General features: G+C 47.1%; 1 protein-coding gene across 6 annotated transcripts in view; it reads left to right on the top strand.

Annotated features, from left to right (window-relative positions):
* Positions 1-27,170, top strand: part of PRRC2A (proline rich coiled-coil 2A) — a 1,008,219-nt gene that overhangs the window by 342,154 nt on the left and 638,895 nt on the right. The gene's annotated exons all lie outside the window — the stretch shown is intronic.

The raw sequence follows: 27,170 nt of genomic DNA, 5'->3' as shown, positions 1-27,170 counted from the left end.
CTAAAGCATTGTGTGCTAGTGCACAGTCATTTATAGACGGCACACTTTACATTTAAATGGCCACTACATTTACATAGACACCGTTTTACTGATAAAAGTATATTGCACTCAAATGATACTGTGTGTAAATCGAGTTTCTGATAGACTTCTAGCTGCTGATTCCTTACCTTGGAGTTATCTCCAGGCATCCGACTGGATTAGGAAACTTTACGTTCGATGGCATCTGTCGCTGTAGATACGCATGTTTTGCATAGCTCGCCATCTGGTGTTGGGCCGGAGTGTTACAAGTTGTTTTTCTTCGAAGAAGTCTTTCGAGTCACGGGACCGAGTGACTCCTCCTTTTGTCTCCATTGCGCATGGGCGTCGACTCCATCTTCGATTGTTTTTTTTCCGCCATCGGGTTCGGACGTGTTCCTGTCGCTCCGAGTTTCGGAACGGAAAGATAGCTAATTTCGGAAGATTTTCGTCGGTATTGTTGCGTTCGGGATCGGCGTAGTTAGATTCAACACCGCGTCTAAGATCGAAGAGCTCCGGTGCCCTTCGGGGTAATTTTTTCGATCCCCCGTCGGGGCCTGGTCGACCCGACCGCGTGCAGAAGAACGCCGATGGAACGGACCCCGTTCCGTTTCTGTCCCAAATGCCACAATAAATACCCCTATACAGACCAACACTTGGTCTGCAACCTGTGCCTGTCACCTGAGCACAGTGAAGACACCTGCGAGGCCTGTCGTGCGTTCCGGTCCCGAAAAACACTCCGAGACCGTCGAGCCAGAAGACTTCAGATGGCGTCCGCGCCGACAGCCCACCGGGAGTTGGAGGAACAAGAAGAGGAGGGAATCTTTTCGATCCAAGAATCGGACTCCGAAGGATTCGACGATACACAAACCGTGAGTAAGACGTCGAAAACCACTCGGAAGAAGATTTACAAGGCCCAGGGGACGCCACCAGGCCATGGCTCGACCCATAAATTCGGTGACCGACCGTCGGCACTGAAAAAGGCCCAAACAGTGCCGAGATCATCCGACTCCGGTCGAGACACCGGCACGCAGCCTTCTCGGGACCGAGAAAGTGCTGGAGACAAGCATCGACACCGAGATACCGGTGTAGACACGGCTCGACGCCGAGACAGCGGCACCGAAGAAGATCGACGCCGAGACGTTTCGGCCCCGAAAAAGAAAAAAGTCACCTCGGAGCCGAAAAAAGATGCAGACAGGGTTTCGGTGCCAAAACAAACTGCAACCGACCCAGTTTCAGGCTCTTATACAGAAGAGCACTCGCTAACCTCCCAAATGCAAAAGCATAGGTTTGAGGAAGAGCTACACTCAACTGATGTAGACCATACGCAAAAGCGTATTTTCATACAGCAGGGGACAGGAAAAATAAGCACCCTTCCCCCTATTAGAAGAAAGAGAAGATTGGAGTTCCAAACTGAACAAACACCACAAACAAAAGTGGTGAAAAAAGTTACCCCACCACCCTCTCCTCCACCTGTGATTAACGTCTCACCAGCACAAACTCCATCACATTCCCCAGCTCACACCACCATGAGCCAGGGTGACCAAGATCAAGACGCATGGGACTTATACGACGCCCCAGTGTCAGATAACAGTCCGGAGGCATACCCTACGAAGCCATCTCCACCAGAGGACAGCACTGCGTATTCTCAAGTGGTGGCTAAAGCAGCACAATTTCACAATGTAAGCCTCCACTCAGAACAGGTCGAGGATGACTTTTTATTCAACACACTCTCCTCCACCCACAGCTCCTACCAAAGCCTGCCTATGCTCCCTGGTATGCTCCGGCACGCAAAAGAAATCTTTAAGGAGCCGGTCAAAAGTAGGGCAATCACACCAAGAGTGGGAAAAAAAGTATAAGGCGCCTCCTACAGACCCGGCTTTCATCACTACACAGCTGCCACCAGACTCTGTTGTTGTAGGAGCAGCTAGGAAAAGGGCCAACTCCCACACATCTGGAGATGCACCACCCCCAGATAAAGAAAGCCGCAAGTTCGATGCAGCTGGTAAGAGAGTTGCAGCACAAGCTGCAAACCAGTGGCGCATCGCTAACTCCCAGGCACTACTTGCGCGCTATGACAGAGCCCATTGGGATGAGATGCAACATCTCATTGACCATCTGCCCAAGGACCTACAAAATAGGGCAAAACAAGTGGTTGAGGAGGGACAGACCATTTCCAACAACCAAATCCGCTCCTCCATGGACGCTGCAGATACAGCTGCACGGACAATTAATACATCTGTAACTATCAGAAGGCATGCATGGCTCCGAACGTCTGGATTTAAACCAGAGATTCAGCAAGCAGTTCTCAATATGCCTTTTAACGAAAAAGAACTGTTCGGTCCAGAAGTGGACACAGCGATTGAGAAACTCAAAAAAGACACGGACACTGCTAAAGCCATGGGCGCACTCTACTCCCCGCAGAGCAGAGGGAATTACAGCACATTCCGTAAAACACCCTTTAGAGGGGGGTTTCGGGGTCAGAGCACACAAGCCAGCACCTCACAGGCAACACCGTCCAGTTACCAGGGACAGTACAGAGGAGGTTTTCGGGGACAATATAGAGGAGGGCAATTCCCTAGGAATAGAGGAAAATTTCAAAGCCCCAAAACCCCTACTACTAAGCAGTGACTCACATGTCACTCACCCCCTCCACACAACACCAGTGGGGGGAAGAATAAGTCATTATTACAAAGCATGGGAGGAAATCACTACAGACACTTGGGTTCTAGCAATTATCCAACATGGTTATTGCATAGAATTTCTACAATTCCCTCCAAACATACCACCAAAAGCACAAAATTTGACAAAACATCATTCCAATCTCCTGGAGATAGAAGTGCAGGCACTATTGCAAAAGAATGCAATCGAATTAGTGCCAAACACACAAATAAACACAGGAGTTTACTCACTGTACTTTCTGATACCAAAGAAGGACAAAACGCTGAGACCAATCCTAGACCTCACAATAGTGAACACATTCATCAAATCAGACCACTTTCACATGGTCACACTACAAGAAGTATTACCATTGCTAAAACTACACGACTACATGACAACTTTAGACCTCAAGGACGCGTATTTCCATATACCAATACACCCATCGCACAGGAAATACCTAAGGTTTGTATTCAAAGGAATACATTACCAATTCAAGGTACTGCCTTTCGGATTAACAACCGCACCAAGAGTCTTTACCAAATGTCTAGCGGTAGTCGCTGCACACATCAGAAGGCAGCAAGTACATGTGTTCCCATATCTAGACGACTGGCTAATCAAGGCCCATTCGTTAATAGAGTGCTCAAATCACACAAAACAGATCATACAAACCCTCTTCAAACTAGGGTTCACCGTCAACTTCACAAAATCCAACATTCTGCCGTGCAAGGTACAACAATACCTAGGAGCCATAATAGACACAACAAAAGGAGTAGCCACTCCAAGTCCCCAAAGAATTCAAAATTTCAACACCATCATACAACGCATGTATCCAACACAAAAGATACAAGCAAAGATGATATTACAACTCCTAGGCATGATGTCTTCATGCATAGCCATTGTTCCAAACGCAAGACTGCACATGAGGCCCTTACAACAGTGCCTAGCATCACAGTGGTCTCAAGCACAGGGTCATCTTCTAGATCTGGTGTTAATAGACCGCCAAACTTACCTCTCGCTTCTGTGGTGGAATAACATAAATTTAAACAAAGGGCGGCCTTTCCAAGACCCAGTGCCACAATACGTAATAACAACATGTGCTTCCATGACAGGGTGGGGAGCACACCTCGATCAACACAGCATACAAGGACAATGAACGTACATCAAACAAAACTGCATATAAATCACCTAGAACTTCTAGCAGTTTTTCAAGCACTAAAAGCTTTCCAACCAATAATAGTTCACAAATACATTCTCGTCAAGACAGACAACATGACAACAATGTATTATCTAAACAAGCAAGGGGGGACGCACTCCACGCAGTTAAGCCTGCTAGCACAAAAAATTTGGCGTTGGGAAATTCACAACCAAATTCGCCTAATTGCACAGTTTATACCAGGGATCCAAAATCAACTCGCAGACAATCTCTCTCGAGATCACCAACAGGTCCACGAATGGGAAATTCACCCCCAAATTCTGAACACCTATTTCAAACTCTGGGGAACACCTCAGATAGACTTGTTTGCGACGAAGGAGAACGCAAAATGCCAAAACTTCGCATCCAGATACCCACACAAACAGTCCCAAGGCAATGCCCTATGGATGAACTGGTCAGGGATATTTGCTTACGCTTTTCCTCCTCTCCCTCTCCTTCCTTACCTGGTAATCAAACTCAGTCAAAACAAACTCAAACTCATATTAATAGCACCAACTTGGGCAAGGCAACCCTGGTACACAACGCTGCTAGACCTATCAGTAGTACCCTACATCAAATTGCCCAACAGGCCAGATCTGTTGACACAACACAACCAAAAGATCAGACACCCAGATCCAGCATAGCTGAATCTAGCAATCTGGCTCCTGAAATCCTAGAATTCGGGCACTTACAACTTACCCAAGAATGTATGGAAGTCATAAAGCAAGCCAGAAGGCCATCCACCAGGCACTGCTATGCAAGTAAATGGAAGAGGTTTGTTTGCTACTGCCATATTAATCAAATACAACCATTACACACAACTCCAGAACATGTAGTGGGTTACTTGCTTCACTTACAAAAATCTAACCTGGCTTTCTCTTCCATTAAAATACACCTTGCAGCAATATCTGCATACCTGCAGACTACCTATTCAACTTCCCTATATAAGATACCAGTCATTAAAGCATTCATAGAGGGCCTTAGGAGAATTATACCACCAAGAACACCACCTGTTCCTTCATGGAACCTAAATGTTGTCCTAACTAGACTTATGGGCCCACCTTTTGAACCCATGCACTCCTGCGAAATACAGTTCCTAACCTGGAAGGTTGCATTTCTCATCGCCATTACTTCCCTAAGAAGAGTAAGCGAGATTCAGGCGTTTACAATACAAGAACCTTCTATACAACTACACAAGAATAAGGTCGTCCTAAGGACTAATCCTAAATTTTTGCCAAAGGTTATTTCACCGTTCCATCTAAATCAAACAGTGGAACTTCCAGTGTTCTTTCCACAGCCAGATACCGTAGCTGAAAGGGCACTACATACATTAGCTGTCAAAAGAGCATTAATGTATTACATTGACAGAACAAAGAACATCAGAAAGACTAAACAACTATTTATTGCATTTCAAAAACCTCATGCAGGAAACCCAATATCAAAACAAGGTATAGCCAGATGGATAGTTAAATGCATCCAAATCTGCTACCTTAAAGCTAAACGACAGCTGCCCATTACACCAAGGGCACACTCAACCAGAAAGAAAGGTGCTTCCATGGCCTTTCTAGGAAACATCCCATTGCAAGAAATATGTAAGGCAGCCACATGGTCTACGCCTCACACATTCACCAAGCACTACTGTGTAGACGTGTTATCCGCACAACAAGCCACAGTAGGTCAAGCCGTATTAAGAACATTATTTCAAACTACTTCCACTCCTACAGGCTGAGCCACCGCTTTTGGGGAGATAACTGCTTACTAGTCTATGCAAAACATGCGTATCTACAGCGACAGATGCCATCGAACTGAAAATGTCACTTACCCAGTGTACATCTGTTCGTGGCATCAGTCGCTGTAGATTCGCATGTGCCCACCCGCCTCCCCGGGAGCCTGTAGCAGTTTGGAAGTTACCTTCAACTATTTGTATATGTATCATCTCAACCTTAAATAGGTACATACTTAGTCACTCCATTGCATGGGCACTATTACTACAATTCAACTCCTACCTCACCCTCTGCGGGGAAAAACAATCGAAGATGGAGTCGACGCCCATGCGCAATGGAGACAAAAGGAGGAGTCACTCGGTCCCGTGACTCGAAAGACTTCTTCGAAGAAAAACAACTTGTAACACTCCGGCCCAACACCAGATGGCGAGCTATGCAAAACATGCGAATCTACAGCGACTGATGCCACGAACAGATGTACACTGGGTAAGTGACATTTTCATTACGCAGTACCCCTACGCATCAGTAGAAGGCGTTGCTTGGCTCCATGTGGCACCGTTGGGTATGTCCATGCCGGAAGTGACATGCGTAAGCCTATTATAGGCATCACGACCAGCATGCTGACTTTAGTTCTTTTCTTTCAGCGCAAGTCAGCGAGCATTTGAAGAGAGCTACCATCTAGCCAGTTTTTGGCTATGTTTTTTTTAATTTTGTCAAAATATTTTTGAGACACTTACCTTGTATGACTTTGGTGATTCGAGCGCAACCACGATCTGAAGGCCTGTGCCTATTGCAGCGCAATGAACCTGATGGGATTGAGGAGTGATCCTTCAATCTCCTGACAGCTCAGTGTGCAATGCTTTGACAATCTCGATCCTGGTCCAGAGTAAGGTCCCAGGAGTGGTTGATGAGTCCAAGATCTTCGTCAGACTGTCGTCGGGTCATTCACATGAATCCCACCGCAAAACAGCAAGAAGTCGAAAAGGTCTTTGAGTACACCTCGTCCGTTGGCAGACGAGGCAGAATCGCCATTCAGGTCTGGCTCTGCCATCTCTGTAAAACCCACAGTTTCTGAGAGCCGACACGACCCCCACCAGACTTACCCACCAGATGAGGCCATGCACCTCACATTTGGGCAGCCCGTAATCACTGGTGTGCCTTAAGGTCCTCATGGATTTGGGAGTGGTCCCTACTGGTTCCGTGTTAGCAGCTCCAGCCACGGTGCCATTCAGAATCCGTGGGTACAATGATGGGTCTGGATCAGTGCCGGTCATGCCACCTTGACGCTCCCTGGTGCCGGAATTGATGTTGATGCTCCAGGTGTTGACCAGTAAATCCAACCCCATTCTGATCCCAGACTCCAATGCAGAGGTGGATGGGCATCAGAAGACATCAACTGGGTCCATGCTTCCCAGGTCTCATCCCCAGCCTTATTCTTATGGGCTCAGACTTGGAGAGGATTAAAGGGGGGGGGGGAGATCACTGAAGAATACCAGCCCTGAATCCCAACTTGGACTGGTGTGAGGGCCTGGCAATCGCCAGCGACTCTGTACTTCTCCAGATACTACCATTGCTATGGAGGAGGGAGCCACTTTTGCAATGGTGGTGGTGGTGGCTGAGGTTCTTGACCTTCAGTTGCTCTCTGTGGCATCCAGGTCTCACAGTTGAGGCACCTTAGTCAAGACATTAGTTTCCCCCCTTCTGATCCTCTTCTCCTATTCATTGAAGCCCTCACAGACATCAAAACTGTGCACATGAGGTCCTTTGAACAAGGCAAATGCCCGCCGCCACCGCTGTGTTCCAGGGAACCCCATTTTCCTCATCCAACACCCTATTCCTTTGGCCTCAACGTCCTGAGTGAATCCTGGTGCATTCCCAACCACCCCATGGAACAGGGAGTCCAAGAGGCTGTACACCATGTGGAAGATGTTTTTTTCTGCCATCCTGGCACTGTGGTCCATGTACACCATGTGCCTTTTTGGCTGCTTCTCCCACTCAGTGGGTACTGCCAGAGGTCACAGAGGAGGCCCAAGCCATTCTGTCCCAGGCCGTTGCTGAAAGGAGAGTCACAGCAAAGTTCACAATTCAATGTGGACTACACACGACTGTCTCACTGGGAAGAGCGGTTTCATCATTGGCCCTTAGGTGCTTTGCCTTGCTGAGGGTGACTGGCTTTTTGCAGAATTTCCAAGTATTGCTTATGGACATGCCCTTTGAGACTCGTCTGAGACAAGGCAGACACAGTGCTGGAGTGTTTCAAAGATACTATTCTAAGGTAGTTGGGCCTTTCCTTGGCCCCTTGCTAACCTCATTCTGCCTTTCACCCCTTTCTTGGCCATGGAACGGACTCACAGCATGTCTGTTCCAGCCCAGTCACCACGGTCTGAAAGCTTCACAGCCTTTGCGTGGCCGATACTGTGCCCACAGACCCTTTGGGTTAGGTAGCCAGAGGTTTGGTCAGTCCATTGCCCCCTCTGCAAGCTGCAGTCTCTAAACTCCTTTAGTTTGCCCCTGTACAATCGTGGGCCCCCAGTGGGAGGCAGGATCCACCATTACCTACCCCACTGGCAGTCTCTAAGCTCATACTGGTGGATTAATTAAATTGTCTAAAGGGGCTATTCCCTCCTCTTCATGACCACTCCTCTATCTATGCCACCCATTTACAACAGGATGACACAGGACCAGTTATCCCTTCTCCGCCAGGAAGTGACCGCTCTCTTGGCCAAGGTAGCCACAGAGATGGTGCGGATGCCAGAAGTAGGTTGTGGTTTCTTTTCCCTCTACTTTCTGATGCCCTGAAAGGAAAAAGATCTAAGTCCTATCCAAGACTTGCACCCTCTCAATTTCTTTCTCAAAAAAGAGAAATTTATAATGCTCCCGCTTGTTCAGGTCCAGTTTGCCCTTGACTGAGGAAATTGGATGGATGCGTTGGACTTGCAGGACGCATATGTTCACATTCCCGTCCTCCCTGTTCAGTCGGTTTGCAGTGGGCCACGAGCACTTCCAGTTCAAGGTGCACTCCTTTGACCTTAACAGTATCCCTTGGATGTTTATGAAGGTGATGGTGACTGTTGCAGCTCATCCGCAGAGATAAGGGGTGCTAGTCTTCCCCGATCTTGACGACTGGCTGTTGAAGGCACGTTTGCCCCAGGCTATTTCCCACCTCCAGATTGCGTGAGACCTCTTGCTTTTGCTGAGGTTCACTGTCAACGTGCCAAAATCATGCCTAACATCCTCTCAGACGCTCCCTGTCATCCCCTCTGTTCTAGACTGTAGGAAACTGGCCCCTTACATGCCCCCCCTTTTTATTTTGCCTGATACCTGATGCTAACTTAACTGAGTGTGTGCTGGGATCATGCTAAACAGGCCCCAGCACCTGTTATTTCCCTAAAACTGTACCATTGTTCCACAATTGTCACCCCCCTCGCACACAGCTGAGTCCCTTCTAAAAGGTACCAGTGGTACCAAGGGCCCTTTGACCAGGGAGGATCCCTAAGGATTGCAGCGTAGTCTGTGATGTTTGGTATCAAACTTCTCAGCACAATGAATGCAGTGTGGGATTTATTGCAAAATGCACACAGAGGGCATCTTAGAGATACTCCCTGTATTCTACCTACCCCTCCAGTGTAGGACTGACTGCCACTAGCAGACAACTTTCTGACCCCATGGGGTGAGAGCCTTTGTGCTCTCTGAGGACAGGAACAAAGCCTGTTCTGAGGGTGAGGTGTCGGAGTGAAGCTTCTATTCCTCAGGATCTGTACGAGATGACAAGTTAGGCCCACCTCCAGGCACCTCCAACTCTGGCAACCTTGGTAGCATTAGAGTGGCCAGGTGAGGGAAAGGGAATTATGAAGGGGAGTGCCGGGAAGGAGACCTGCAAAAAATAGCAATAGACACAGCAATGTAATCTTTAACTAACTATAACACTGTTATAATCTCTCAGTCGTGAGTTTGTTTTCTCGCACAAACTCACCAAAATTTACTGAATATTACACCAAGAAAATGATGACAGACAAAACCCAAAATGAAAATAAAAAAATACCCCCCAAGATAAGGGTTCTAAAGATATTGTTAAACCTGATATTAATTAGACAATTCAGCAATATTCTGCATTTCTAAAATACCCTGTCTTAAATAAAGGGTAATCTTCCAAAAACATTTAAGCTAGTATCCTCTTTGCAAAAACAAAAATATCCTTTACATGGAAGAAATAATTTCCTCTGAATGTTCCTTGCAATACAGATAAACAGATAAAAGCAAACAACTTGTTCTATTCACAGTGTTCCTTTAGTTATGTAACTTCATATCTTTAGAAACCGGAAAAGAGCAATAAATATTGCATCTGGCAGACTGCCAGCAAACTCCAGCAAATGCCCTTTATCTACTTAAGATAAAATCTCACCACTAAGAGCACGACCTGCTCTTCAATAAACTTCGAAATCAACCTACAATGCCCCAAGGCACTTCAGCTAGTGGAGATGCCTGCCTCTTGAACAAAGCCCCACTTTGGGCAGCAAGTTCGGCAGGAAACTTAAGAAAAACTAGGAGGAGTGACTGCTTCAGCTGGGACCACCCATAAGGTGTCCATAGCTGAAGTGACCCCCTCCCTGCAGAACCCTTCCCAAAGGGAGTGGGAGCAGGAAGCGTGAAGCCACCCTCAGGGTGAGTAGTCATTGGCTACTGGCTACTGCCCTCTGACCCCTGTAACGTCCCTAAATCCAGGATTTAAGGGCTCCCCTTAGCCCTGTTTGTCAGATTCCTGGCAACCTCACAAGAAGAAAGAAGGACTGCTAAGCTGAAACTCCAGCAGAGAAGACGGAAGATGTAAACTTATTTAGCCCCAGCCCTATCGGCCTGTCTCCAGCATCAAAAAGCCCAAAATCGGCCTGTCTCCAGCATCAAAAAGCCCTATCGGCCTGTCTCCAGCATCAAAAAGCCCTGCAAAAGAAATCGACGCATCCTGAGAGTCCAGCGACCTCTGATAAGCCTTCAGAGGACTGCTTGCTTCACAGAGGACCAAGAACTCCATTGGACAGCAGCCCTGTCCAAAAAGAAACTCCATCTAAGGACTCAAGAACCGCCCGGATCCGCAAGTCCTGCCTCTCTGCACCTGACATCCATGGCCCGTGTCCAGGTAGCCCAACCGACTAGAGCTGGTCCCCAGGCGATTCTGAGCAAGTGCCAACCCTGGGTTGACCCCTCCAGTCCACCACGACGACGCCTGCAGCCTGAATCCAGAGAACCCCACCTAACTGCGACAGAACTGTATGTAGATTCCCAAAGCCAAAAGGTTCCTCTGCACCCGCAGCTCCCTGGCCTTGGGGAATCAGAACTTCGGTGCAGCAACATCCAGCAGACAGCCCCCTCCTTGTACAGCCTTTGGTTTCCCTGAACCGACCCCCTGGACTTCACCTGCAGCATCTTTCTGGCCCCCAGTGTCCTCCTATAGGAAATCATTGGGAGCCCCCGCATGTTTGGTGCTGACCTGTGGCACCCCCCTACCCCCAATGCTCCTCTAAACCCCCGCCTCATCTTTGACCTCTGCACCCGGCTGACCCAGTGTTGTTGTTGGCAGGTGTTTGGGGTTAACTTAAACCATAACCTGTGTGACCCCCCCACCCCCGGGAACTGTAAGTCGTGCACTTTCCTTCAAATCCTAGTAACTTTTCTACTCCCCAGGAACTGTTTCTGAGAATTGCACTGTTAACTTTTAAAACAGGTTATTGCTATTTATTTGAAAACTGTATAACTTGCCAGTTCCAATCAGTGGTATTGATACATATGTGGAATGCCTATTTATTCATGTACCTACCTGCCACCTGAATCTTGTAGTTCTTGAAATAAATTAACAGAAAATATTTTTGCTATATAAAAACCATTGGTCTGGAGTTGTCATTGTGTCTGTGCTTCTTCTATTGTCTGTGTGTACAACAAATGCCTTGCACTACCCTCTGATAAGCCTAACTGCTCGACCACACTACCACAAAAGAGAGCATTAGTATTATCTACTTTAGCCTCTTTCAAGTCTCTGAGGAACCCTGGACTCTGTGCACACTATATCTCATTTTGATATAGTATATACAGAGCCAGCTTCCTATATAGACCATGGTGCAGTTTCGGCCTTATCCTTCCGAATGCTGAGTCTGAGATATTCAGGCTGTGATACTGATGTTTCAGCCTCTATCCTGGGTTTTGGTGAGACTAAGGGCCTGATTACGACTTCGGCGGAGAGGGTTAATCCGTCCCAAATGTGACGGATATCCCGCCCTCCGAATTACGAGTCCATTATATCCAATGAAACTCGTAATAGGGCGGGCTGGATATCTGTCACATTTGGGACGGATTAACCCTCTCTGCTGAAGTCGTAATAAGGCCCTAACTGAGGCTGCTGAGACTCATGGCATCCTTCATTCTGCTAGTGAAACATTCCCACTGGCATATGTGGGCTCTGCAGTGGGACCTGAAGTTCCTGTGGGCGGAGCTTCAGGGGAATCTCTCCAACATGGTCCAGATCTCGGAGGGAACTGCTAGAGATCTGTGGTGGTGGTTATTAAACTGCATTCGAGTCAGTGACAGGCATCTCTCCTTTACCCAGCCACATCTGACAGCAGTCACAGATGTGTTACTCCTGGGGCGGCCGTCTGGGAGGCCTCTTGTCTCCAGTAGAATCTGGACTCCACATCAACCTGTTAGAGCTCAGAGCAGTGCGGCTGGCATTGAAAGCCTTTGTACCTGCTATCAAGGGAAGGCTAGTACAGGTGTTCTAGGACACCGCCACTGCTGAAAACAGGGCAGGGAGGGGTTGAAGATCCTTTGCCAAGAGTCCCTGCCATGGACATGGCTGGAACATTAGGGCATAGACTTAGGGATTCATCAGTTGGCGGGTTTTCTGAATGACAGGGTAGATGATCTCAGCTGAACACTCCTAGTGGATCACAAATTTATTCTCCATCCGAAGGTGGTGCAAGGTGTTTCAAAAGTTGGAAGAGCCTTGGATAGATCTGTTCGCCATCGTCAATATCAGCAGTTGTGCATGCTGGAGTTTCCAAGGTAGCTCTTCCTTGAAGATGTTTTTCACCTCAAGTGGAACTCAGGCCTCCTGTATGCCTTTCTACCCACACCAGTCAGGAAGATCAGTAACTAGTGGGTCCAAGCCATCTTATGGCTGCGGATTGGTCACAGAAAGTTTGGTATCCTGAGCTGTTGAGCAGCTGCCATTAGGCTCTCCTTAGAGAGAAGGCCCCTCCGATCAGGCTGCTCCTTAGACAGGATCTTCTATCATAGGTGGGGTTCTCCACCCTTACTTGTCAACTCACTGCCTTCTTGCATGAAAATTGAGTGGTGACAGTTGACAACATTCACCCTGCACCTGAAGTCTGTAACATTATCTTGCCAGCCAGGCATCCCTCCACAAAGATTATATAATCCTGCTGTTGGGGAACATTTGTGGTATGTTGTGCAGAGAAACAGATCAATTGCCTTTCTGCCTCTCAGGTGCGTCTCTTCATTTCTCTTGTCCAGCAGGGCTCTGCTTTGGCACTTTGAAGGGCTATCTGTCTGCTCTTCAAGCTTTTCTGCTGTTGCCTAATCAGCCATTCCTCTTCAAGTCCCCTATTGCAAATATATTTCTGAAAGGTTTACAACATCTGTTTCCACCTTCTCATTGAGACATCATTCTTGTCCTCGCCTTCCTTTTGTTCACCCCCTTTAAACCCTTGTACAGTTGGCTCCTTACCAGCCAAACGGCCTTCTTCCTGGCAGTGACATCTGCCCCGAGAGTCCGAGAGCTTCATGCTTTTTCGTCCAAGCCTTCATATTTGAACATCTTTCTACTCGAGCCTCCTGTCTGTCAAAAGTGGTCACTCCCTTTCATGTAGGCCAATCCATCACTCTACTTATTTTTAATGCTTTGCCACATCCCTCCAAGGAACGGGTGTGACTTCACGGTTGGACCCAAAAAGAGCACTGTCATTCTACCTTGACCGCACACATGAGTTCTAGGTGGACTACCAACTCTTCGTGGGATATGTTGGAACGCAGAAAGGACAATCCATGCAAATGCGGACCCGTTCCTTATGTATCCTGCTCTGTACCAAAATCTTCCATGCATTCCCCAAGAAGCAACCTCCTGAGGGTTTGTGTTCATGTTCCAGCAGAGCTAAAGCTGTGACCACTGCGTAAGAACGCAGAGTTCCAGTCCTGTACATCTGCCAGGCAGCAACATGGACTTCCTTGCACACATTCACAAAACACTACGGCCTGAACAGTCAGTTCTCTCGGACGAGCCCTTTGCCGTTCGGTCCTGCAGGATTTCCTTATATGTAGGAATAAGCCTGCAAACCCTCCTCCGGGGAAGTGTTGCTTGAGTATCTATTCTGAGGTAAGGAATCTGCAACTAGACGTCTATCAGATGAAAAAACGACATACCTTTGGTAACGCTTTATCTTGTGGATACTAGCCGTATATTACTTAGACCCACCCATCCTCCCTGCTCTTGTGAACGTATTTCTAGGAACATGGTTTTTCCCCTTGCAGGGCCCTAGTTTTCCACATCAATGGTCAGTGGTCTTCGTGTCTCTGTGCACCTGGAGTGGAAAGTCACAAAAAGAAACTGACATCAGGGCACTGGGGTGGCACCTATATAGGGACTAGACACGTCCCTTCTGCCACGAAAGACTCAGACGCTACATGGAGCCAAATGTCTACTAGTGGGGTACTCTTCAAGAAAAGTTCCAAATCCAGTCTGATGCCTGGAGACAATTGTAAGGAAAGAAATCGGCAGTTAGATAGTGTCTACCAGACAGAGCGTTACCAAAAGTAACTTGTTCTTCAGTGAAAATGTAATTTGTGCATCAGCAAGTAAAGTGCCTTGATTTTGTTTTGATCCTATTGCAATCTGTTTCCATCATACTTCATTGTTAAAAAAAAAAGTGCTTTATTCTGCTGAATGTATACAGTTGATTGTCATTTTATTTAAAAAATGACATCCTGTAGCCTTTCTTTTCACACACTATCTCAGCAAGATTCTTGTGTAATTAACTGTTCGATGGCATCTGTCGCTGTAGATACGCATGTTCTGCAATAGCTCGCCATCTGGTGTTGGGCCGGAGTGTTACAAGTTGTTTTTCTTCGAAGAAGTCTTTCGAGTCACGGGACCGAGTGACTCCTCCTTTTGTCTCCATTGCGCATGGGCGTCGACTCCATCTTCGATTGTTTTTTTTCCGCCATCGGGTTCGGACGTGTTCCTGTCGCTCCGAGTTTTGGAACGGAAAAAATAGTTAATTTCGGAAGATTTTCGTCGGTATTGTTGCGTTCGGGATCGGCGTACTTAGATTCCACACCGCATCGAAGATCGAAGAGCTCCGGTGCCCTTCGGGGTAGTTTTTCGATCCTCCGTCGGGGCCTGGTCGGCCCGACCGCGTGCTGAAGAACGCCGATGGAACGGACCCCGTTCCGTTTCTGCCCCAAATGCCACAATAAATACCCCTACACAGACCAACACTTGGTCTGCAACCTGTGCCTGTCACCTGAGCACAGCGAAGACACCTGCGAGGCCTGTCGTGCGTTCCGGTCCCGAAAAACACTCCGAGACCGTCGAGCCAGAAGACTTCAAATGGCGTCCGCACCGACAGCCCAACGGGAGTTCGAGGAACAAGAAGAGGAAGGTACCTTCTCGATCCAAGACTCAGACTCCGAAGGATTCGACGATACACAAACCGTGAGTAAGACGTCGAAAACCACACAAAGAAACATTTACAAGGCCCAGGGGACGCCACTGCCACCAGGCCATGGCTCGACCCATAAATTCGGTGACCGACCGTCGGCACCGAAAAAGGCCCAAACAGTGCCGAGATCGTCCGACTCCGGTCGAGACACCGGCACGCAGCCTTCTCGGGACCGAGAAAGTGCTGGAGACAAGCCTCGACACCGAGATGCCGGTGTGGACACGGCTCGACGCCGAGACAGCGGCACCGAAACAGATCGACGCCGAGAGGTTTCGGCCCCGAAAAGGAAAAAAGTCACCTCGGAGCCGAAAAAACACGCAGACAAAGTTTCGATGCCGAAACAAACTGCAAGCGACCCAGCTTCAGGCTCTTATACAGAAGAGCACTCGCTAACCTCCCAAATGCAAAAGCATAGGTTTGAGGAAGAGCTACAAGCAACTGATGTGGACCATACGCAAAAGCGTATCTTCATTCAGCAGGGGACAGGAAAAATAAGCACCCTTCCCCCCATTAGGAGAAAGAGAAGGTTGGAGTTCCAGACGGAACAAGCACCACAACCAAAAGTGGTGAAAAGAGTTACACCACCACCCTCTCCTCCGCCCGTGATTAACGTTTCACCAGCACAAACGCCATCACACTCCCCAGCTCACACCACCATGAGCCAGGGTGACCAAGATCAGGACGCATGGGACCTATACGACGCCCCAGTGTCAGATAACAGCCCGGAGGCATACCCTACAAAACCATCTCCACCAGAAGACAGCACCGCGTACTCTCAGGTGGTGGCTAGAGCAGCACAATTTCACAACGTAAGCCTCCACTCAGAACAGGTCGAGGATGATTTCTTGTTCAACACACTCTCCTCCACCCACAGCTCCTACCAAAGCCTGCCTATGCTCCCTGGTATGCTCCGGCACGCAAAAGACATATTTAAGGACCCGGTCAAAAGTAGGGCAATCACACCAAGGGTGGAAAAAAAGTATAAGCCGCCTCCTACGGACCCGGTTTTCATCACAACACAGCTGCCACCAGACTCTGTTGTTGTAGGAGCAGCTAGGAAAAGGGCCAACTCTCACACATCTGGAGATGCACCACCCCCAGATAAAGAAAGCCGCAAGTTCGATGCAGCTGGTAAGAGAGTCGCAGCACAAGCTGCAAACCAGTGGCGCATCGCGAACTCCCAGGCACTACTTGCGCGCTATGACAGAGCCCACTGGGACGAGATGCAACATCTCATTGAACATCTGCCCAAAGACTTCCAAAATAGGGCAAAACAAGTGGTTGAGGAGGGACAGACCGTCTCCAACAACCAGATACGTTCCTCCATGGACGCTGCAGATACAGCTGCACGGACAATTAATACATCTGTAACTATCAGAAGGCATGCATGGCTCCGAACGTCTGGATTTAAACCAGAGATTCAACAAGCAGTTCTCAATATGCCTTTTAATGAAAAAGAACTGTTCGGTCCAGAAGTGGACACAGCGATTGAGAAACTCAAAAAAGATACGGACACTGCCAAAGCCATGGGCGCACTCTACTCCCCGCAGAGCAGAGGGAATTACAGCACATTCCGTAAAACGCCCTTTCGAGGGGGGTTTCGGGGTCAAAGCACACAAGCCAGCACCTCACAAGCAACACCGTCCACTTACCAGGGACAGTATAGAGGAGGTTTTCGGGGACAATATAGAGGAGGGCAATTCCCTAGAAATAGAGGGAGATTTCAAAGCCCCAAAACCCCTACTACTAAACAATGACTCACATGTCACTCACCCCCTCCACACAACACCAGTGGGGGGAAGAATAGGTCATTATTACAAAGCATGGGAGGAAATCACTACAGACACTTGGGTTCTAGCAATTATCCAACATGGTTATTGCATAGAATTTCTACAATTCCCTCCAAACATACCACCAAAAGCACAAAATTTAACAACACACCATTCCAATCTCCTGGAGATAGAAGTGCAGGCACTATTGCAAAAGAATGCAATCGAATTAGTGCCAAACACACAAATAAACACAGGAGTTTACTCACTGTACTTTCTGATACCAAAGAAGGACAAAACGCTGAGACCAATCCTAGACCTCAGAGTAGTGAACACTTTCATCAAATCAGACCACTTCCACATGGTCACACTACAAGAAGTATTGCCATTGCTAAAACTGCACGACTACATGGCAACTTTAGACCTCAAGGATGCTTATTTCCATATACCAATACACCCATCGCACAGGAAATACCTAAGGTTTGTATTCAAAGGAATACATTACCAATTCAAGGTACTGCCTTTCGGATTAACAACCGCACCAAGAGTCTTTACCAAATGTCTAGCAGTAGTCGCAGCACACATAAGAAGGCAGCAAATACATGTGTTCCCATATCTAGACGACTGGCTAATCAAGGCCCATTCGTTAATAGAGTGCTCAATTCACACAAATCATATCATACAAACCCTCTTCAAACTAGGGTTCACCGTCAATTTCACAAAATCCAAAATTCTGCCACGCAAGGTACAACAATACCTGGGAGCCATAATAGACACATCAAAAGGAGTAGCCACTCCAAGTCCACAAAGAATTCAAAATTTCAACACCATCATACAACGCATGTATCCAACACAAAAGATACAGGCAAAGATGGTATTACAACTCCTAGGCATGATGTCATCATGCATAGCCATTGTCCCAAACGCAAGACTGCACGAGGCCCTTACAACAATGCCTAGCATCACAGTGGTCTCAAGCACAGGGTCACCTTCTGGATCTGGTGTTAATAGACCGCCAAACTTACCTCTCGCTTCTGTGGTGGAACAACATAAATTTAAACAAGGGGCGGCCTTTCCAAGACCCAGTGCCACAATACGTAATAACAACAGATGCTTACATGACAGGGTGGGGAGCACACCTCAATCAACACAGCATACAAGGACAATGGAACGTACATCAAACAAAACTGCATATCAATCACCTAGAACTTCTAGCAGTTTTTCAAGCACTAAAAGCTTTCCAACCAATAATAGTTCACAAATACATTCTCGTCAAAACAGACAACATGACAACAATGTATTATCTAAACAAGCAGGGAGGGACGCACTCCACGCAGTTAAGCCTGCTAGCACAAAAAATTTGGCATTGGGCAGTTCACAACCAAATTCGCCTAATTGCACAGTTTATACCAGGGATACAAAATCAACTCGCAGACAATCTCTCTCGAGATCACCAACAGGTCCACGAATGGGAAATTCACCCCCAAATACTGAACACTTATTTCAAACTCTGGGGAACACCTCAGATAGACTTGTTTGCGACAAGGGAGAACGCAAAATGCCAAAACTTCGCATCCAGATACCCACACAAACAATCCCAAGGCAATGCCCTATGGATGAACTGGTCAGGGATATTTGCTTACGCTTTTCCTCCTCTCCCTCTCCTTCCTTACCTGGTAAACAAACTCAGTCAAAGCAAACTCAAACTCATATTTATAGCACCAACTTGGGCAAGGCAACCCTGGTACACAACGCTGCTAGACCTATCAGTGGTACCCTGCATCAAATTGCCCAACAGGCCAGATCTGTTGACACAGCACAACCAAAAGATCAGACACCCAGATCCAGCATCGCTGAATCTAGCAATCTGGCTCCTGAAATCCTAGAATTCGGGCACTTACAACTTACCCAAGAATGTATGGAAGTCATAAAACAAGCAAGAAGGCCATCCACCAGGCACTGCTATGCAAGTAAATGGAAGAGGTTTGTTTGCTACTGCCATATTAATCAAATACAACCATTACACACAACTCCAGAACATGTAGTGGGTTACTTGCTTCACTTACAAAAATCTAACCTAGCTTTCTCTTCCATTAAGATTCACCTTGCAGCAATATCTGCATACCTGCAGACTACCTATTCAACTTCCCTATATAAAATACCAGTCATTAAAGCATTCATGGAGGGCCTTAGGAGAATTATACCACCAAGAACACTACCTGTTCCTTCATGGAACCTAAATGTTGTCCTAACTAGACTTATGGGTCCACCTTTTGAACCCATGCACTCCTGCGACATACAGTTCCTAACCTGGAAGGTGGCATTTCTCATCGCCATTACTTCCCTGAGAAGAGTAAGCGAGATTCAGGCGTTTACTATACAGGAACCTTTTATACAACTACACAAAAATAAAGTCGTCCTAAGGACCAATCCTAAATTTTTGCCAAAGGTTATTTCACCGTTCCATCTAAATCAAACAGTGGAACTTCCAGTGTTCTTTCCACAGCCAGATACCGTAGCTGAAAGGGCACTACATACATTAGATGTCAAAAGAGCATTAATGTATTACATTGACAGAACAAAGAACATCAGAAAGACTAAACAACTCTTTATTGCATTTCAAAAACCTCATGCAGGAAACCCAATTTCAAAACAAGGTATAGCCAGATGGATAGTTAAATGCATCCAAATCTGCTACCTTAAAGCTAAACGACAGCTGCCCATTACACCAAGGGCACACTCAACCAGAAAGAAAGGTGCTACCATGGCCTTTCTAGGAAACATCCCAATGCAAGAAATATGTAAGGCAGCCACATGGTCTACGCCTCACACATTCACCAAGCACTACTGTGTAGACGTGTTATCCGCACAACAAGCCACAGTAGGTCAAGCTGTATTAAGGACATTATTTCAGACTACTTCCACTCCTACAGGCTGATCCACCGCTTTTGGGGAAATAACTGCTTACTAGTCTATGCAGAACATGCGTATCTACAGCGACAGATGCCATCGAACTGAAAATGTCACTTACCCAGTGTACATCTGTTCGTGGCATCAGTCGCAGTAGATTCGCATGTGCCCACCCGCCTCCCCGGGAGCCTGTAGCAGTTTGGAAGTTACCTTCAATTATTTATATATGTATCATCTCAACCTTAAATAGGTGCATACTTAGTCACTCCATTGCATGGGCACTATTACTACAATTCAACTCCTACCTCACCCTCTGCGGGGAAAAACAATCGAAGATGGAGTCGACGCCCATGCGCAATGGAGACAAAAGGAGGAGTCACTCGGTCCCGTGACTCGAAAGACTTCTTCGAAGAAAAACAACTTGTAACACTCCGGCCCAACACCAGATGGCGAGCTATTGCAGAACATGCGAATCTACTGCGACTGATGCCACAAACAGATGTACACTGGGTAAGTGACATTTTCATTACTTTTCTTCCTCTGAATGGAAAGTGAGAGGATTCTGTAAATACTAAGCCCCATGTTCAAAAATGAAGCTGCAATTTGTCCGTAGACATAGCCTGATATTTGACCTCTGTTTCTGAAGTGCAGCAAATGTGGCAAGATGGATACAGAATTTAAGGTGTTTTCATTTCATGGACTTTCTTGACCCCCCAGTGGATCGTGACCCACTGTTTGGAGAATACTGCATAATGAGATACTGTTTCCTTTGCCCATGGGTGGTAACTGTCATGTTTAGTGTGTGTGTTGAAAATGTTTAACTAAGGTTGGTGCTGAGGCTGTCTTTGAAACTGACCTTGACACCACCCTTCTCATTTAATGAGCCTACACCTTCACAAGAACTGTTGCTGCCTGATTTTAGAGAAATACTTAGTTCGATGGCATCTGTCGCTGTAGATACGCATGTTCTGCAATAGCTCGCCATCTGGTGTTGGGCCGGAGTGTTACAAGTTGTTTTTCTTCGAAGAAGTCTTTCGAGTCACGGGACCGAGTGACTCCTCCTTTTGTCTCCATTGCGCATGGGCGTCGACTCCATCTTCGATTGTTTTTTTTCCGCCATCGGGTTCGGACGTGTTCCTGTCGCTCCGAGTTTCGGAACAGAAAACATAGTTAATTTCTGAAGATTTTCGTCGGTATTGTTGCGTTCGGGATCGGCGTACTTAGATTCAACACCGCATCGAAGATCGAAGAGCTCCGGTGCCCTTCGGGGTAGTTTTTCGATCCTCCGTCGGGGCCTGGTCGGCCCGACCGCGTGCTGAGGAACGCCGATGGAACGGACCCCTTTCCGTTTCTGCCCCAAATGCCACAATAAATACCCCTACACAGACCAACACTTGGTCTGCAACCTGTGCCTGTCACCTGAGCACAGCGAAGACACCTGCGAGGCCTGTCGTGCGTTCCGGTCCCGAAAAACACTCCGAGACCGTCGAGCCAGAAGACTTCAAATGGCGTCCGCACCGACAGCCCGACGGGAGTTCGAGGAACAGGAAGAGGAAGGTACCTTCTCGATCCAAGACTCAGACTCCGAAGGATTCGACGATACACAAACCGTGAGTAAGACGTCGAAAACCACACAAAGAAACATTTACAAGGCCCAGGGGACGCCACTGCCACCAGGCCATGGCTCGACCCATAAAATCGGTGACCGACCGTCGGCACCGAAAAAGGCCCAAACAGTGCCGAGATCGTCCGACTCCGGTCGAGACACCGGCACGCAGCCTTCTCGGGACCGAGAAAGTGCTGGAGACAAGCCTCGACACCGAGATGCCGGTGTGGACACGGCTCGACGCCGAGACAGCGGCACCGAAACAGATCGACGCCGAGAGGTTTCGGCCCCGAAAAGAAAAAAAGTCACCTCGGAGCCGAAAAAACACGCAGACAAAGTTTCCATGCCGAAACAAACTGCAAGCGACCCAGCTTCAGGCTCTTATACAGAAGAGCACTCGCTAACCTCCCAAATGCAGAAGCATAGGTTTGAGGAAGAGCTACAAGCAACTGATGCGGACCATACGCAAAAGCGTATCTTCATTCAGCAGGGGACAGGAAAAATAAGCACCCTTCCCCCCATTAGGAGAAAGAGAAGGTTGGAGTTCCAGACGGAACAAGCACCACAACCAAAAGTGGTGAAAAGAGTTACACCACCACCCTCTCCTCCGCCCGTGATTAACGTTTCACCAGCACAAACGCCATCACACTCCCCAGCTCACACCACCATGAGCCAGGGTGACCAAGACCAGGACGCATGGGACCTATACGACGCCCCAGTGTCAGATAACAGCCCAGAGGCATACCCTACAAAACCATCTCCACCAGAAGACAGCACCGCGTACTCTCAGGTGGTGGCTAGAGCAGCACAATTTCACAACGTAAGCCTCCACTCAGAACAGGTCGAGGATGATTTCTTGTTCAACACACTCTCCTCCACCCACAGCTCCTACCAAAGCCTGCCTATGCTCCCTGGTATGCTCCGGCACGCAAAAGACATATTTAAGGACCCGGTCAAAAGTAGGGCAATCACACCAAGGGTGGAAAAAAAGTATAAGCCGCCTCCTACGGACCCGGCTTTCATCACAACACAGCTGCCACCAGACTCTGTTGTTGTAGGAGCAGCTAGGAAAAGGGCCAACTCTCACACATCTGGAGATGCACCACCCCCAGATAAAGAAAGCCGCAAGTTTGATGCAGCTGGTAAGAGAGTCGCAGCACAAGCTGCAAACCAGTGGCGCATCGCGAACTCCCAGGCACTACTTGCGCGCTATGACAGAGCCCACTGGGACGAGATGCAACATCTCATTGAACATCTGCCCAAAGACTTCCAAAATAGGGCAAAACAAGTGGTTGAGGAGGGACAGGCCATCTCCAACAACCAGATCCGCTCCTCCATGGACGCTGCAGATACAGCTGCACGGACAATTAATACATCTGTAACTATCAGAAGGCATGCATGGCTCCGAACGTCTGGATTTAAACCAGAGATTCAACAAGCAGTTCTCAATATGCCTTTTAATGAAAAAGAACTGTTCGGTCCAGAAGTGGACACAGCGATTGAGAAACTCAAAAAAGATACGGACACTGCCAAAGCCATGGGCGCACTCTACTCCCCGCAGAGCAGAGGGAATTACAGCTCATTCCGTAAAACGCCCTTTCGAGGGGGGTTTCGGGGTCAAAGCACACAAGCCAGCACCTCACAAGCCACACCGTCCACTTACCAAGGACAGTATAGAGGAGGTTTTCGGGGACAATATAGAGGAGGGCAATTCCCTAGAAATAGAGGAAGATTCCAAAGCCCCAAAACCCCTACTACTAAACAGTGACTCACATGTCACTCACCCCCTCCACACAACACCAGTGGGGGGACGAATAGGTCATTATTACAGAGCATGGGAGAAAATCACTACAGACACTTGGGTTCTAGCAATTATCCAACATGGTTACTGCATAGAATTTCTACAGTTCCCTCCAAACATACCACCAAAAGCACAAAATTTAACAACACACCATTCCAATCTCCTAGAGATAGAAGTGCAGGCACTATTGCAAAAGAATGCAATCGAATTAGTGCCAAACACACAAATAAACACAGGAGTTTACTCACTGTACTTTCTGATACCAAAGAAGGACAAAACACTAAGACCAATCCTAGACCTCAGAGTAGTCAACACTTTCATCAAATCAGACCACTTCCACATGGTCACACTACAAGAAGTATTGCCATTGCTAAAGCTGCACGACTACATGGCAACTTTAGACCTCAAGGATGCTTATTTCCATATACCAATACACCCATCGCACAGGAAATACCTAAGGTTTGTATTCAAAGGAATACATTACCAATTCAAGGTACTGCCTTTCGGATTAACAACCGCACCAAGGGTCTTTACCAAATGTCTAGCGGTAGTCGCTGCACACATCAGAAGGCAGCAAATACATGTGTTCCCATATCTAGACGACTGGCTAATCAAGGCCCATTCGTTAATAGAGTGCTCAAATCACACAAATCATATCATACAAACCCTCTTCAAACTAGGGTTCACCGTCAATTTCACAAAATCCAAAATTCTGCCACGCAAGGTACAACAATACCTGGGAGCCATAATAGACACATCAAAAGGAGTAGCCACTCCAAGTCCACAAAGAATTCAAAATTTCAACACCATCATACAACGCATGTATCCAACACAAAAGATACAAGCAAAGATGGTATTACAACTCCTAGGCATGATGTCATCATGCATAGCCATTGTCCCAAACGCAAGACTGCACATGAGGCCCTTACAACAATGCCTAGCATCACAGTGGTCTCAAGCACAGGGTCACCTTCTAGATCTGGTGTTAATAGACCGCCAAACTTACCTCTCGCTTCTGTGGTGGAACAACATAAATTTAAACAAGGGGCGGCCTTTCCAAGACCCAGTGCCACAATACGTAATAACAACAGATGCTTCCATGACAGGGTGGGGAGCACACCTCGATCAACACAGCATACAAGGACAATAGAACGTACATCAAACAAAACTGCATATCAATCACCTAGAACTTCTTGCAGTTTTTCAAGCACTAAAAGCTTTCCAACCAATAATAGTTCACAAATACATTCTCGTCAAAACAGACAACATGACAACAATGTATTATCTAAACAAGCAGGGAGGGACGCACTCCACGCAGTTAAGCCTGTTAGCACAAAAAATTTGGCATTGGGCAATTCACAACCAAATTCGCCTAATTGCACAGTTTATACCAGGGATACAAAATCAACTCGCAGACAATCTCTCTCGAGATCACCAACAGGTCCACGAATGGGAAATTCACCCCCAAATACTGAACACTTATTTCAAACTCTGGGGAACACCTCAGATAGACTTGTTTGCGACAAGGGAGAACGCAAAATGCCAAAACTTCGCATCCAGATACCCACACAAACAATCCCAAGGCAATGCCCTATGGATGAACTGGTCAGGGATATTTGCTTACGCTTTTCCTCCTCTCCCTCTCCTTCCTTACCTGGTAAACAAACTCAGTCAAAACAAACTCAAACTCATATTGATAGCACCAACTTGGGCAAGGCAACCCTGGTACACAACGCTGCTAGACCTATCAGTGGTACCCTGCATCAAATTGCCCAACAGGCCAGATCTGTTGACACAGCACAACCAAAAGATCAGACACCCAGATCCAGCATCGCTGAATCTAGCAATCTGGCTCCTGAAATCCTAGAATTCGGGCACTTACAACTTACCCAAGAATGTATGGAAGTCATAAAACAAGCAAGAAGGCCATCCACCAGGCACTGCTATGCAAGTAAATGGAAGAGGTTTGTTTGCTACTGCCATATTAATCAAATACAACCATTACACACAACTCCAGAACATGTAGTGGGTTACTTGCTTCACTTACAAAAATCTAACCTAGCTTTCTCTTCCATTAAGATTCACCTTGCAGCAATATCTGCATACCTGCAGACTACCTATTCAACTTCCCTATATAAAATACCAGTCATTAAAGCATTCATGGAGGGCCTTAGGAGAATTATACCACCAAGAACACTACCTGTTCCTTCATGGAACCTAAATGTTGTCCTAACTAGACTTATGGGTCCACCTTTTGAACCCATGCACTCCTGCGACATACAGTTCCTAACCTGGAAGGTGGCATTTCTCATCGCCATTACTTCCCTGAGAAGAGTAAGCGAGATTCAGGCGTTTACTATACAGGAACCTTTTATACAACTACACAAAAATAAGGTCGTCCTAAGGACCAATCCTAAATTTTTGCCAAAGGTTATTTCACCGTTCCATCTAAATCAAACAGTGGAACTTCCGGTGTTCTTTCCACAGCCAGATACCGTAGCTGAAAGGGCACTACATACATTAGATGTCAAAAGAGCATTAATGTATTACATTGACAGAACAAAGAACATCAGAAAGACTAAACAACTCTTTATTGCATTTCAAAAACCTCATGCAGGAAACCCAATTTCAAAACAAGGTATCGCCAGATGGATAGTTAAATGCATCCAAATCTGCTACCTTAAAGCTAAACGACAGCTGCCCATTACACCAAGGGCACACTCAACCAGAAAGAAAGGTGCTACCATGGCCTTTCTAGGAAACATCCCAATGCAAGAAATATGTAAGGCAGCCACATGGTCTACGCCTCACACATTCACCAAGCACTACTGTGTAGACGTGTTATCCGCACAACAAGCCACAGTAGGTCAAGCTGTATTAAGGACATTATTTCAGACTACTTCCACTCCTACAGGCTGATCCACCGCTTTTGGGGAAATAACTGCTTACTAGTCTATTGCAGAACATGCGTATCTACAGCGACAGATGCCATCGAACTGAAAATGTCACTTACCCAGTGTACATCTGTTCGTGGCATCAGTCGCAGTAGATTCGCATGTGCCCACCCGCCTCCCCGGGAGCCTGTAGCAGTTTGGAAGTTACCTTCAATTATTTATATATGTATCATCTCAACCTTAAATAAGTGCATACTTAGTCACTCCATTGCATGGGCACTATTACTACAATTCAACTCCTACCTCACCCTCTGCGGGGAAAAACAATCGAAGATGGAGTCGACGCCCATGCGCAATGGAGACAAAAGGAGGAGTCACTCGGTCCCGTGACTCGAAAGACTTCTTCGAAGAAAAACAACTTGTAACACTCCGGCCCAACACCAGATGGCGAGCTATTGCAGAACATGCGAATCTACTGCGACTGATGCCACGAACAGATGTACACTGGGTAAGTGACATTTTCATTTCTGCACGTTCCCCTAGCAGACTCCACTCCAACAAGTACAAAGAAGAGAAAGCTCACTTTCAAAGAGTCGTATGATGCAGGAAATTCTTGACTGACACTGGGTTTAGACATTACTGATTCATATAAAGAACCAGTCCCTACTTACTGTGGGTATGACCCTTGGCGTGAGTATAGGATGCCTCTGGAGACATGGAGCTACCACCTCCAAGCATCGGGGTTCACTTTCCTTGGCTAGGGCATCATGTTTGGGTCACCGTGGGTTTTCATTGAGCTCTGGGGGCCTTTTCAATCCTGTGAGTTGGTTCGTCTTTTGTTCCACTCTCTTCCCTGTTGCTCCTGAGTAGGAA

This window comes from Pleurodeles waltl, chromosome 6 (assembly GCF_031143425.1).
Source record: "Pleurodeles waltl isolate 20211129_DDA chromosome 6, aPleWal1.hap1.20221129, whole genome shotgun sequence".
Lineage (NCBI taxonomy): Eukaryota > Metazoa > Chordata > Amphibia > Caudata > Salamandridae > Pleurodeles > Pleurodeles waltl.
Note: the sequence above shows the minus strand (reverse complement) of the source record. Positions and strands in the feature narration are given on the sequence as shown.